Genomic DNA, 14756 nt, shown 5'->3' with positions numbered 1-14756 from the left:
GAAATGAAGAAAATTATCATAAAGAAACATGGTCAATGTCACAATTTAACTAGACAATTCGAAAGAAAATCCTTAATGTTCAAAACATATGACACCCGTCTGCGAAATCTAAAACATTACAAGATTCAACATATGTCTAAAATCAAAACTAGGACAAGGCCTCCAGTCGGACCATGAATCAAATAAATAACAATGTTTTATAAACTCGACCTTCCAAAATAGGGGAGGCCCACAACCTGCAAATCTCAGACACACCAATCTACTGCTTGGCGGGACCCCGAGACTGAGCGTCAGATCCTGAAATATAAGGGGTCAATACAATTGTATTGGTACGCAAAGTAATCCAAAATAGTAAAGTTTTGTACAACATGAGTGAGAGCAATTCATAAAAATATATTACATACAATATAGGAAAACACATGGGAATACCTTAAAGACTTTGAAACAATTTTTTGAAATCATAATTCACTTTTTATCTTACTTCTGAACTAGATGGTACACCCTAAAAGTCTAGTACCCATGGGCTATATAGATCCACCATTAACTCATCGTCCAAGCCTCCACATCTAAGTTTGTCTCAAGGATAGTGGTCCTACATACTAGTCTAGCATATCAGTGTCTCAAGTATAAGTATATATTAGCCTTAGCCAATCATATCACCTGAATCAGTAAAACTCGATTACGATGAGCCCTTACACTCAAACATTTCTTCGGAAAACCATCTAACTCTCTTTAAGCCCATTTTTAACATTTTAAATCATGCATCTTTTTGAAAAGTGGTCTAATGTTTAAAAACTTTATGTTTTAAAGTCTAGTATGAGTCTATTATGGCATTTGTCTGATTTGGTATCATCATACCAAGACTTTCAAGTCGTATAAGCCCATACAGTATCGTGTTATAATCTTTTCATTCAAAACATGTTATTTAGACCACCTAAATCATTTAAATAGTATAAGAGAACTTGTAATTTAAAATACATAAAAACTTATGCAAAGATTCTCATCTTTCAATTCTTAAACATGGGGTGGTCACTTACTTGTTAGTAAAACATGCAATTATTTCAATGAACATCTTCACATTCATCAACAAGTAAAACTCCCTCTCTTCAATTCACAATCAATCTCAAATTATTTAACAGCAGCCAAGAAATATTTATACCATGCTTCAAAAGGTGAAATTTACATGTGAAAATAAAAAGGGTCATAACTAGAGAGGGATTACAAATATCCATGCTCTTAATTCAACTTTCAAACCCCAAACGCATACATACATATATATGAATGAAAATGAAATTTAGGGGAAGTCCTCAAGATCAAAACATTATCATCAAAAGGGTTCACAATGCATATTTGTTATTGTTAATTCAAAGCCCTTCCTAATTATATTATTCCATAACTTTAAACCTTACTCAAAACATTTTCAATAAGCACATGAAGTTCAAGGAAATAAAAAATACCTTAGATGGCTTAATGCAAAGAATAGAACCTGAATCTTAATTTGTTTCTCAAAAATCTTGACTTAAGATCTTGTTCTTGATCTTTGGGGGAGGAGTTAGGTTTTGTTATTGATGGATTTGTGTAATTTTAGGCATATAATGCCCTAGAAATATTTTAATTAGCTGTTAACATGACTTGGGATTATGGAAAAAGTCTAAACTGCCCTTAGAAATTAAAAATGGTATAAGAAACCCAATTTTGACCATCAACGCAATGCGCTAGGACGAATAACACGATAGGAACCATGACGTGTTGTAATCATGTTGAAGTTTTATTTTTGAAATCCAAACACGTCCCATCCCTCATCCAAAAAATTCAAAACTCCCCGAGACATCCCCTTTACACCCCTGAACATGAATCAACTTAAAAATTTATGTCTCAAGCTCAGAAAGATCAATTTAGAAATCATTGAAGTTTAGGGGCTTAAAATATGGCTAAGTCATTTCAATACTTAGAAAAAATTCAGGTTGTAAACTACCTATGCATGCTACTAAGGGTTGTACTAAGTCGAGAATGCTATGGGGTGTTACAAGGAGATAATGATACAGGAAGATGGAACAATATAAAAATAGGTGAGGACAAAAATATATGTGGTTATTGTAAGGAACCCAAACACATAAAGCGAGACTGTAAGAAATTACAGATTTCCATCCAATAAATTCAGACGGCCACTGTTGCTGCCACTTCGAGTTCACCCTCAACTATTACAGTTACAGTCAATGAGTATACCATACTTACAAAGTATCAAGTATCAAGTAATGAAACCAGTCCAGCCATTGCCCTTATTGAGTTTTGTAACAAATGTCTCATTTCCTTCTTAAGTAACTAGATCATTGATTCAGGTGCCGCAGATCACATAACAGGTAATCCTAAATTGATCATATAACAGGTAATCCTAAATTATCTCTAAATGTCAGCCATAAAAAATACCATCCTTTATTACCATAGCTAATGAATCTATATATACCATCAAAGGATCTGGGACAATTAACCCCACTTCATCTATTTCATTATCCTCTATGCTCGGTTTACCTATCCTTTCCTTTAATCTGATATCTGTGAGTAAACTTACCAAAGAACTACAATGTTGTGTATCAATAATACTTGATTATTGTTTTTTTAGGATCTTATGATGAAGCAGATTATTGATAAAGTACATGTATCAAACGATGGTGTCTTCATTCTTGATGATTGGGTGCCTTCATCAATAGCTTTATCCAGTATCTCTTCGTTATTAGAAATGCATTATCGATTTGGACATCATTCACTACCAGTTTTGAAGAAAGTATATCCATAGTTTCATAATGTACCTTCCATAGATTGTAAGTCTTATCATTTTGCAAAACACCATAGAAGCTCCTTAAGTCCTAGAAATGATAAACAAGCTAATTTTGCTTTTGACTTAGTCCATTCAGATATTTGGGGACTATGTCCATTGTGTCTAAGGTTGGTTTCAGATATTTAGTTACTTTTGTGGATGATTTTTCTTGAATGACATGGATTTACTTTATGAAAAATCATTCTAAAGTGTTTTCCCATTTCTCTAAATTTTGTACTGAGTTTAAGGCATAATTTAATGCTTATATGAATATATTAAGGAGTGATGATGCTAAGGAATTCATTTTAGCATCATTTCAAAACTACATGAATCAATATGGTATTCTTCGTCAATTTTTATATGTGGATAAACCCTCTCTAAATGGAGTGGCTGAGAGAAAGAATAGACCCTTGCTTAAGAGATCCATGCATTAGATGAAAATCGCACTTGGGATTTGGTGGACTTACCAAAAAAGATTGTAGTGGGATGTAAATGGTTTATATGGTCAAAGTAAATCTTGATGGTTCTGCAGCAAGGCTTAAAGTTAGACTGGAGGATATGCTCAAACATATGGGGAGGATTGTTCTGATACTTTTTCTCCAGTGGCCAAACTCTCTTTTCTTCAATTTTTTATTCCTCTGGATGCTTCAGCAAGTTGGCTGCTAATTAGTTAGATATCAAGAATGCATTTCCTCATGGTGATCTCCAAGAAGAAGTGCATGTAGAGCAACCCAACATTTCATTGCTCAAGGTGATTGTTTTGTCGCATGAAGAAATCCTTGTATGGTCTGAAACAAAGTCCTTATGCTTGGTTTAGGAAATTTAGTAAAGTGTCTCAGAAGGTTGGGCTTACAAAGAGAAAATGTGACCATTCGGTCTTCTACAGACAATCAATTATTAGCATTATTATTGTTGTTGTATATGTTGATGATATTGTCATTACTGGGAGTGATTATGCATGAATATCTTCTCTCAGATAATTCTTCCATTTGATGTTTCATACAAAAGACTTAGGACAACTGAAATACTTCTTGGAAATAGAAGTAAGTAGGAGAAAGAAGGGAATATTTCTATCTCAAAGGAAGTATATCCTTGACTTGCTTGAGAAAACTGGAAACTCGACAGCTAAGCCGTGTAGTACACCAATAATTCCCAATATACAGCTAACAAAAGATGATGGTGATCCCTTTGATAATCCAGAGAGATATGGGAGATTATTTGGGAAATTAAACTATCTCACTATAACTCGCTCGAATATTGCTTTGGCAGTAAGTGTTGTTAGTTGGTTCATGTCTATGCCTACGGTTAAACATTGGGAAAATTCGGAACAAATTTTATTTTACTTAAAAGGAGCCCTGCCTTTGGCATAGTGTACATTAACAATGGACATTCTCGCATTAAGTGTTTTGTAGATGCTATTTGGGTTGGATCCAAAATTGATAGGAGATCTACTACTGGCTACCTTATCTTTGTGGGTGGAAATTTTGTATTATAGAGTAGTACAAAACAAAATGTTGTATCTTGATCTAGTACAGAATCTGATTTTAGATCTGTGGCATGATCCACATGTGAGATTATGTGGATATGTTACCTCTTAAGTGAAGTTGGGTTCAAGTATCCTATCCAGTAAAACTTTAGTGTAATAATCAAGCTACCCTTATTATAGCCTCAAATTCAGTGTATCACAAAATAACTAAGCACATCAAAGTGAACTGTCATTTTATTCGTGAGAAGATTCAAGAAAACTTTATTTCCACAAGTTATGTGAAGACAAGAGAGTGGCTAGTTGATTTGTTCACAAAGGCGTTGAATGGGATTCGAGTTAACTATTTGTGTAACAAGTTGTCCATGATCAATATACATATGCTCCAACTTGAGGAGTGATACAAAATAATATAGAAAGATCATAAATATATTTTATTACCTTTCATAGTTAGCTAAAGATGAAGAATCATTGCATAGGAAAGAGTCTACTTGTTTAAACTAACTTCTATTCATTACATCTACACATTACCTATTCTTTTTGCATATTACCATCTGAATGTAAGACTATTAAGAATAAAATTATAGACATACGTCAAGGGATATACTAACTATCCTTGTGGTTGTTGGACTTTTGTCTAAATCTAGAAGAACATTACAAAATTGGGAAAAATATAGCTGAAGATGTCAATTCTTTTTCGACAGATGATCCTGATAAAAAATATTTACATTTCTTTATTTTGGAATTTTTCAAGACAGTGAGATTTCTGTGAAGAAATTGGTGAGATTATGGGTAGCTGAGGGTTTTGTAAAGTTGAAAATCAACTTGGAACGGAAATTGAGAGCGTCCTAAAGCCTTGAAAAATTTGAGGGACATTACACTCTCATTATTGTAAAAGGTTAGTTAGATAGTTAAGTGTTGTCTCGCTTAGTCCTCTGCACTATTAGCTGTACTATTATTTGTAGTATTATGCTTGTAGTTTCTTGTCCTTTGAGCTTAGTCGTTATCTGTTGTGTTTTGCACTTGATTATTGATGAATCTAATCAAACACATAATTTGCAGGATATTTGATTTTGTTTCACTAGTCTAATAGAGCAATCACATGTACAAAACAGAAACTATACTGAAAGATCACAGTCTATGAATCGTACCTTATTACAAAGTTTTTTCAATACTTTTTGGAGAAGATATATTCAAAGAATTTCACTCGAACATGGGAGGAATTGAAGGAGGACGAAAAAGTATTTTTTGCTCTGTTTCTTCCTTACAGAGAATGAAAAAGTTTCTTGGTTTCTCTTATGAGAATCCTTTTATTATTCTGAAGGGACACAACTTTTCAATAGTTGTGTCTCTTCCCTTTTATTTATTAATATACAATACATAATTATATATCTAATTTCTCTATACATGGACCTGGGTTGACCCACATAGGTGATCCGGTCTAATACCCTTCATCTCTCACTCACACATACCAGATCAACTCTCTTTCCTATATTGTAACATTCATACTTAATGACTAGACCATGTGACTAGTACATACTTCGAGAGCTTCATTACTATACCTCTATTAGGAATATACAGAATCTCGATAAATGAAACTAAGAGTATATTATAGTATACAGTACCCTAGATCAGATATCACAATCATATTTCTCATCATCTCTTTTCTTAATTTTTGAGTTCATCATTATGTACTTATCTCATAGACAAACATAGAGGATGTCAATGAACACAATTAATGTGATAATATCCAATGATATTTCTCATCTCATGAATCTCTTAATCTCAATGTGATATGTTTATTAGAAATGTCCTGCCGAATCGAATCAACCATGATCTCTTAAAAACAGATGAAGATAGCAAACACCAAATTGAATCTCAAGAAACTAATTAAAGTCATAAGGGTACAATGTAAAAAATTATTTATAATTTTCAGGGCTTTACACGATAGAAATTAGAGACTAAACTTGCATCGCGTTTGTGGTCACTTTATGCATACATGGTATGAAATAAGTATCACGGTATCATCTCTTTTCCCATGGAGCATATGGATTTTATAAAGTAAATACTGTGCATATGGTAGTTCAGACAACTGATGTCTAACTTTGAGTTCAAAAATCTACTCAACCATTTTATTCTTCAGAATTCACATCTGGCAAAAACTGACTAACTCATTTGGTCACGTATGATTAACTACAATGTAATAAATGACATTCTAATTATAAACTTTCATCCCTCTTTTATCATCACTTCTAACTATAATAAGCTTATGACTATCTCATCTCTACTACTTGTCACTTAAACATTAGAGGTGATTGCCAGTATGAATAAGTCAATCTTTTTGTCTGTTTGACATTCTTTTTATCCTAAAAAATTAATGTATATCACATAAAGAAAAATAATATATGTATATGAACCAACAAGATAAAAAATTAGGCATTAATCTACATTAATCTCAATAATGGGAATTTACATGAATGTGATCGGGAGAAATAAAAAATAAATACATCAACATCTATGTAAATATAATGACTTTACATATATTTCATAAGCATCACAAACATGTGTTTTGTTAAGGGATCTGGTATCATTTGATCAGTAGATATGCATTTCACATTCACTTCTTTTTGTACAATTATGTCTCCTACAAAATTATACTTTATATCAATATGTTTTGTCTTTCTATGATAATTTGGATCCTTTGTATAGGATATTGTAGCCTGACTACCATAATTGATTATGACTTGTTCAACAACATTGTTATACATACTCAAGTGGACCTAAAAATATTTAATTCAAACAGTTTATTGCACAGCAAATGAAAGTGCTATGAATTCAGCTTCCATCGTAGATAAGGCTATACATGAGTTCTTCTTGCGACTCCATGATATGGCTCCATTGTTAAGCAAGAATACATATCCAGAGGTAGATTTTTTTCTCATCTAAATCTCCTCCCCAATTAGTATCATTGTAGCCTTTGATTTGCAGATCATTTTCTTGATAACATAAATAACAGTTGATTGTGCCTTTGAGATACCTCAATATTATTTTTAACTGCTTTTCAATATTGTGGTCCTCGATCGAATTGATATCTACTAACTAACCCAACGGCATAACAAATGTCAAGTCTAGTACACATCATATATATTAGACTTTAGACTGTGTGGACATAAGGAACCTTTCTCATTTGTTCTTTCTCATGTGGAGTCTGAGGGCATATCTTTTGGTTTAAAGCTTCACTTTTAGAAATGAGAGTGTTTATAGATTTGCAATCTTGCATATTAAAGCATCCAAAAACTTTCTTAATGTAAGATTCTTGAAAAAGAGACAACAATCGCTTCAAATAGTCTTTTGAAATTCTAACTCCAAGAATGTATGACTCTTCACCCGTATCTAACCACTCTTTTATTTTTTTACATATTCTATGTCACTTACAGCTATAAGTATGTTGTCTACATACAATGATAAAATCACAAACTTATCTTTGAATCTTTTGATATATACACAATGATCTTCATGAATCATAACGAAATCATATGATATTATTGCATTATGAAAATGTAAGTATCATCGTCTAGAAGATTGTTTAAGGCCATAAATCGGCTTTTGAAATCGACATACTTTATTTTCATCGCCTTTTTTCACAAAACCTACAGGTTATTCCATATAGATTTATTCTTCTAACTCTCCATTGAGAAATACAGTTTTCACATTCATTTGATGTAATTCAAGATCCAACATAGCCACTATAGAGAAAATCAATCTTATTTAAATAAAGCATACAACATGTGAAAACGTCTCTTCATAATCAATTTCTTCCTGTTGTGTGTACGTCTTAGCTACTAGATAAGTTTTAAATCTTTCGGTACTATCATCTATCTTATTCTTGATTTTGAGATCCACTTCTTTGCAATAACTTTTCACCCTACAGGTAGATCAATCAATTTCCACACTTGGTTAGATTTTATCATCTTTATCTCCTCCTCCGTTGCTTTTAACCATTTTTATTTAGAGGGACATGAAAGAGACTCATTTATATTTCTTGATTGTTGATCATCCAATGTAACTATAAATGTATTTCCTTCAATCTTAAATCAATGATGGAGAATTTATGGATGACTTGTTCGTCGAGGTTGAGATTGATACTTGTAGACCAACAATATCACTAGGATTTGTGGAAATAAGAACCGATCCATTACCATCAACTTGACTTCCATTCAAATCCATTGGAATGCTAGTAACTAAAATGGTCTGGTTCGTAGTTTTATAAAGATATAAGTCTTGACCTATCTCGCCCTGCTTAGGAAAATCATTTTCTATGAATGTAACATCATGTGACTCAATTTTAGTTACAGTGTCACTATCTTGTTCTCCTATGAACACATAACCCTTAGACTGTTCAGAGTATCTTATAAAAATTCACTTATTTTTCCTTGGATCTAATTTTACATATTGGGAAGAAGGGTTATGAAAAAAAGCAACACAACTCCATGACTCTAAAATTCTCAAATTAAGCTTTCTTTTAGTTCATAACTCATATGGCATAGTTGTAACTGATTTTGAAGAGACATGATTAGGTACAAATACAGCAGTGTGCAATGTATTACCCCAATAGGTGATTGACAATTTTGTTTGAGCCATCATTGACCTAACCATTTCTAACAAGGTTCTATTTTGTCGTTCTGTAACACTATTTTGTTATGGTGTGTAAGGAGTAGTTAATTGTCTTTGAATTTTTTTTGTCACCATCGATTGTTTGAACTCATCAGAAAAATACTTTCTTCCTCGATCGGTTCTTAGATCTTTAATTTTTCTATCCAATTGAATCTCAGCTGTGTTCATAAACTTAATGAAGCAACACAAAGCTTCAGATTTGTGAAAAATCAAATATACATAACCAAATCAAGTAAAATCATCAATAAAAGTGATGAAGTAAAAAAAATAAAATTTTGGCCTTACATGTTGGAATGAAGTAATTGCAATAGAGTATCAGCTCTTGTGCCTTTTCCAAATGATTTTCTTGCAGTTTATTCAGCTAGGCAAGATTCACAAGCAGATAGTTCTAGCTTATCTATTGTGCCAAGTAGACCTTCTTTACCTAAGCAATTCATTCTTTATTGATCAATACGGTCAAGCCTAACATGTCATAAATTTACATCATTCTCACAATTAGAAGTTGATGTAAATATGTAAAAAAAATTAATATTATTATTAACGGGACTTTGAATAACATCCAATACAAAAAATCAATCATAAAAATAATCTATGTCATATTTTGTCTTGATCAAATACAAATTTATACCATGTTCATGAAAAAAATTAAATTCTAACTTAATCAACATTCGGACGGAGACTGAATTTCAACATATTATTGGGATAAATAGTGCATTATGTAGATATAAAATTCAGTCACCACGCATTCCCAGTTTGTCAGTACTGATTCCTTTCACCTCCTTTTTGGAGTGATTTTCTATGTACACCCATTTGAATTCTTACGAGATTAATCGATAATCTATGAAAGCATCTCTATCCTTCACTATGTACTCGGTGGTTGCTAAGCCTACAATCCACATATAAAGTGATTCAGTTAAAGAAGAAAAATAAGAAAAATAAGAAATATTTACATCACTATGTAAATTTTTAATAAGGTCCTGTATCTTTCTAGGTTCCGGACAATCACGAGCAAAGTATCCCTTATTTTTACAGTTGTAGAACTTAAGCTTAGCCATGTTCATCTTTTTCTTTTTCTTTTTCTTTGGACCAGAAACATTTTTCTCTCCTTGTTGATTATTTCTTAGGCTTTTTCCAAACATTTTCTTTTCCCTTCTTTTGAGAAAATTTACCGCGCTTGCGTTTGTTATCATATTCACATTTTGGATCTGAACTTGTCATATATGCATTTATAGTAGTGTTGTTTATTTCAAGGAGCTCTTTCTCGAGTTCCAAATGACACATAGCATTTTCTATACTTTTGATGCTAACATTATGGGTTAAGGGCATTTTCATATTTTTTTCAGCTTTGGGTAGGGTGTGAATCACAACTTGGAGTTGTTGCTTTTCGATCAACACAACCGACATCTTTCAGTTCATTCACCATGTTTGACATATGACAAAGATATTTTGCACAGTATCATCAGGGTGTTTCTTATAAGTATCAAACTTAATAGTAAGAGCCCTTAACTTAGCAACTGAAAAATGACCAAACTTTTCTTTTAATGTTGACCACATGTCCTAAGCATCATCATACTTTTGGAATTCTCTCACAATATCATTAACCATACTGCTCAGCAACGTTATCCAAGCAAGAAAAAAATTTCCAAGCTTGATAGGCCTCAAGATCTTTCACATGTTGAGGGGTATCAACATTTTAAGGAAGTGTCATAGACACGTTAAGAGCTTCTAGAGCTCTTGCTCTTCTAGTACGTAATAGATTTTCATACTCCATATCTCATAGTTATCATCATTAAGCTTATCACCTTTATTAAGCTCAGTGACAATATTCTTTGTAGCAATTGATATACTGATTTAAACAATTATAAAATATAGTGAGACAACTATGTACATTATTTTAGCCTAAATTCATATACATAATAATTCTTAAAATAATCAACTATCTCAATATTTATTTCACATCAGATTCATATTCAAAAATTCACTAAGTTCTCAATCATCATCTGAATGCTAATATATCATAAATCTAATACAATCAATCATTTAAGAACCACTTATCTTAAATCACATAAATTCGAGATTAAATAAGCATAATTTCTATAACAAATATAGACACTCAATCAAGAATATAATTACATAAAATTATAAATTTAAATTCATACAAGTCATGTCACATATAAAAAATTATTGTACAAAATAAATGCATATTACCATCACAATATTTTAATGTGAACGAAAAAAGATGGAATAAGATCTATTCGCAAGTTCAAGGGCAAGTAACTCCTCTTAGACAACCAATGAAAATGACACACAGTCTTCTGGAGCTTTAAGTCAATGTACTTTGTTATAAAATCTTATACTAATGACTCATAAGATCTCGACATTTTGAGACCTAACTTATGCCAAGATTTGTCAAGTAATTTCTTTTAAAGATCATTAGGTAGTGCAGACTGTAAAGTCATATATTTCTTATTTACACTTAATAGGCCCCCAACCCACACAACTTCTTGAATTAACTTGTTAATTCTCGTTATGTATTTCACAAAGATTGTAACATCATCATCTTGAACATTGAATTCTAGTGAGAGATTAACCAAATTGTCAATTAAATTTTTTACTATATTCTTTTGTTGCTTTATATAAACTCATCTAGGTGTCCTTATCATCACCATTATTTTCTATAACACATATAAAAAATTATTTGACTTTCATAAATACATACACATTATCTATATTAGAAGTGTGAACTTCAACATGTCTGCTTGCAGACATTAAAATAAAAGTTGACATTTTAGTCTTTTTACAAGAATCTACTTAAAGAATTTGTCCTTGTGATATGTTAGTTGTACCTTATTAATAACTTTAAAAAATGCCCACAATCTCTCATCTAATTACGGACCATGCCATTTAAAAAGTCCATCTTATTCTATTTATTTACATGATTACCCTCTAATTTCCAAAGATTTAATTTAAATTATTTAAACTTAAGTAATTTAATAATATAATAATTTTATCTTAATTAATTACAACTAAATATTAAAGTAAATCAATTTTATGATTTTAATTGACTTTTATATTCAAAATTAAATTTTTTTACTTATTTATTTTAGTAAATTTAAATTTTAAAATTATTTTTTTCTTATATGAAAATACTAATATTTAAACTTAACTTTAAATTTTTAAGGTACAAAATTAATAAATTTAATTTAATAAAATAAATTCTTAATGAATATTTTCTTAAGATTTGTGTTGGGTCAATATGTATTAAGTAAAAAAGAAATAAATAAAAATATATAATAGAATTTAACTATTGTGAGAGATAAACATAATGCACTATCCAATAATGTTTAATAATATCATATTTTTTATGTGAAAAATATAGCATCTTAAATTAATGTAATTTAATTATATAATAAATTTATCTTAATTAATTACAACTAAATATTTAAAGTAAATTAATTTTATTATTTAATTAACTTTTATATTCAAAATTAATTTTTTTTACTTATTTATTTTAGTAAATTCAAATTTTAAAATTATTTTTTTCTTATATAGAAATACTAATATTTAAACTTAACTTTAAATTTTTAAAGTATAAAATTAATAAATTTAATTTAATAAAATAAATTTCTAATGAATATTTTCTTAAGATTTGTGTTGGGTAATATGTATCAAGTAAAAAAGAAATAAAGAAAAATATATAATAAAATTTTATTATTGTGAGAGATAAACATAATGCACTATCCAATAATGTTTAATAATATCATATTTTGTATATGCAAAATATAACATCCCGTATTTAATTAATATACTACTCCAGTGAGTTGTCGATGATTACTATTGGATATGATAAAATTATGTTAATTTTTATAGGATTAACATAATCAATCGCTCTTAATTAATTATTATGAGTCATCTAGGTATTAAGAAAATAAATAATATTTAATAAAAAAGATAAAATAGATATAAAATGTGAAATTAACGCTTGATGTTTTAACTTAAATTGATGTCCTTCAAACGATGATTTTACTATACCACCCCTTATTATAAGTTGCTTATGTATTAGAAAATTAAGAATAACAAGATGATATGTCAACATAAGAAATTTGATTGACTATCAAAATTATATTAATGTTATATAAATTGGGATGGGATAGAGGAAGATATAAAGCAACATATATTGTTTGAAAATGAAATAAAAAGTACTGTAAATAACAATAATTAAGAAAAATATTTACAAAATTAATTGATTGCCAAAATTTTATCTGTGTCGCATAAATTGGGACGGAGAGAGTATTCATATCTTATTGAAAAATTTCGTAAAAAATATTATAAATCACATAATTAATAATTTTAAAAATTTTAAAATATAAAATATTTGGCTAGCTCTCGAAATTATATCATTGTTACTCAAATTGAAATAGAAGAAAAGTATTATAAATCACAATAATTAAAAAACTTAAATTATTTTAATAATTAACTATTTAAATTTTATTTACATCACCTAAATTGAAATAAGAAAATATATATTCCGTATTAGCACGGACCGTGCATATCTAATATGTATACAGCACGGGACGTGCATATCTATCTAGGGAGAAGGACAAAAATAGCCTCTTGGCAAAAAAAAAAAAAAATGACATGAAAATAGCCCATGTTTCAAAATACCATTTTCTAGCCATTTCGCTAGTTAAGCCACTTTCTTTGTCTTTTCCTTTTTTTTTAATTTTGTTGATATTGTATTTTTTGTTTTACTTTTGCTGTTTCTCTTTTTACTTCTTTTATTATTATTATTATTATTATTATTATTATTATTATTATTATTATTATTATTATTATTATTATTATTATTTTATAAAGTTCATAAATTGTATTTGTTTTTTGTTGGTTTTTCGCTGTTGAAAATTCAGAAATAGCATACTTATCCCCTTAATTATGAGTTTCATAGCAACAGCTTCATAATTACATAATATAGCAAGTTTAATTTTGTATTTTTGCAAACTGTTGCTACAAAAAGATAAATACATATGATTTTTACTGCCTTTATGATCGATATGTATTTTGTATTTTTGCAAACTGTTGCTACAAAAATACAAATACAAATACATATGCTACAAAATGTAATTTGATAAAAGTGTTGCTGTTTTTTGTAATTTAATACTTAAGTATGTTACTTTATGTATTTTTTCCTTTTTTTTTTCTTCTAGTTGTGTTTTCTTCTTTTTCTCATTTTTTTGGTTGCTCATTTTTTTCTAAAAAGCTGATTTTTTTTTTTTTTTAATTCTATCAATAAAAAAATCAAATAAATTTTGTAGTTTTTTTAAATAATTAAATAAAAATTTATAATATCATAATCAAATAAAATTTTGTACTTTCTTAAAATACAAATTTTAAAAAATAACATATTTTAATGGGACATATACATGTTTTAAAAAATGATGATACAATTTGTACACACAACTTGTCCATATACATATTCTATACAACGATGATATAATTTCTATATGCATTCATGCAAACAACAACTCCAATTGGAATTGATTTTTATTTTTTTTTGAAATCGGATATGTTTTGAGGTTTCAGGCTAGAATTTTTTTTGCAGCTATTTGTTTTTTTAAAAAAAAAATATTTTCTTAATTGTATTATTGTGGAACAAAAGAATACATATCTACATATATACAACATAATATAATAGTGATATAAATATTTTTATACAACAATGATATAGTTTATACGTACATCATGTACTACACACATCATAGACAAGAAAATATCATAATATACCAT

Source organism: Capsicum annuum, chromosome 9, assembly GCF_002878395.1.
Source record: "Capsicum annuum cultivar UCD-10X-F1 chromosome 9, UCD10Xv1.1, whole genome shotgun sequence".
In the NCBI taxonomy this organism is placed as follows: Eukaryota; Viridiplantae; Streptophyta; class Magnoliopsida; order Solanales; family Solanaceae; genus Capsicum; species Capsicum annuum.
This window is presented reverse-complemented; position numbering follows the sequence as displayed.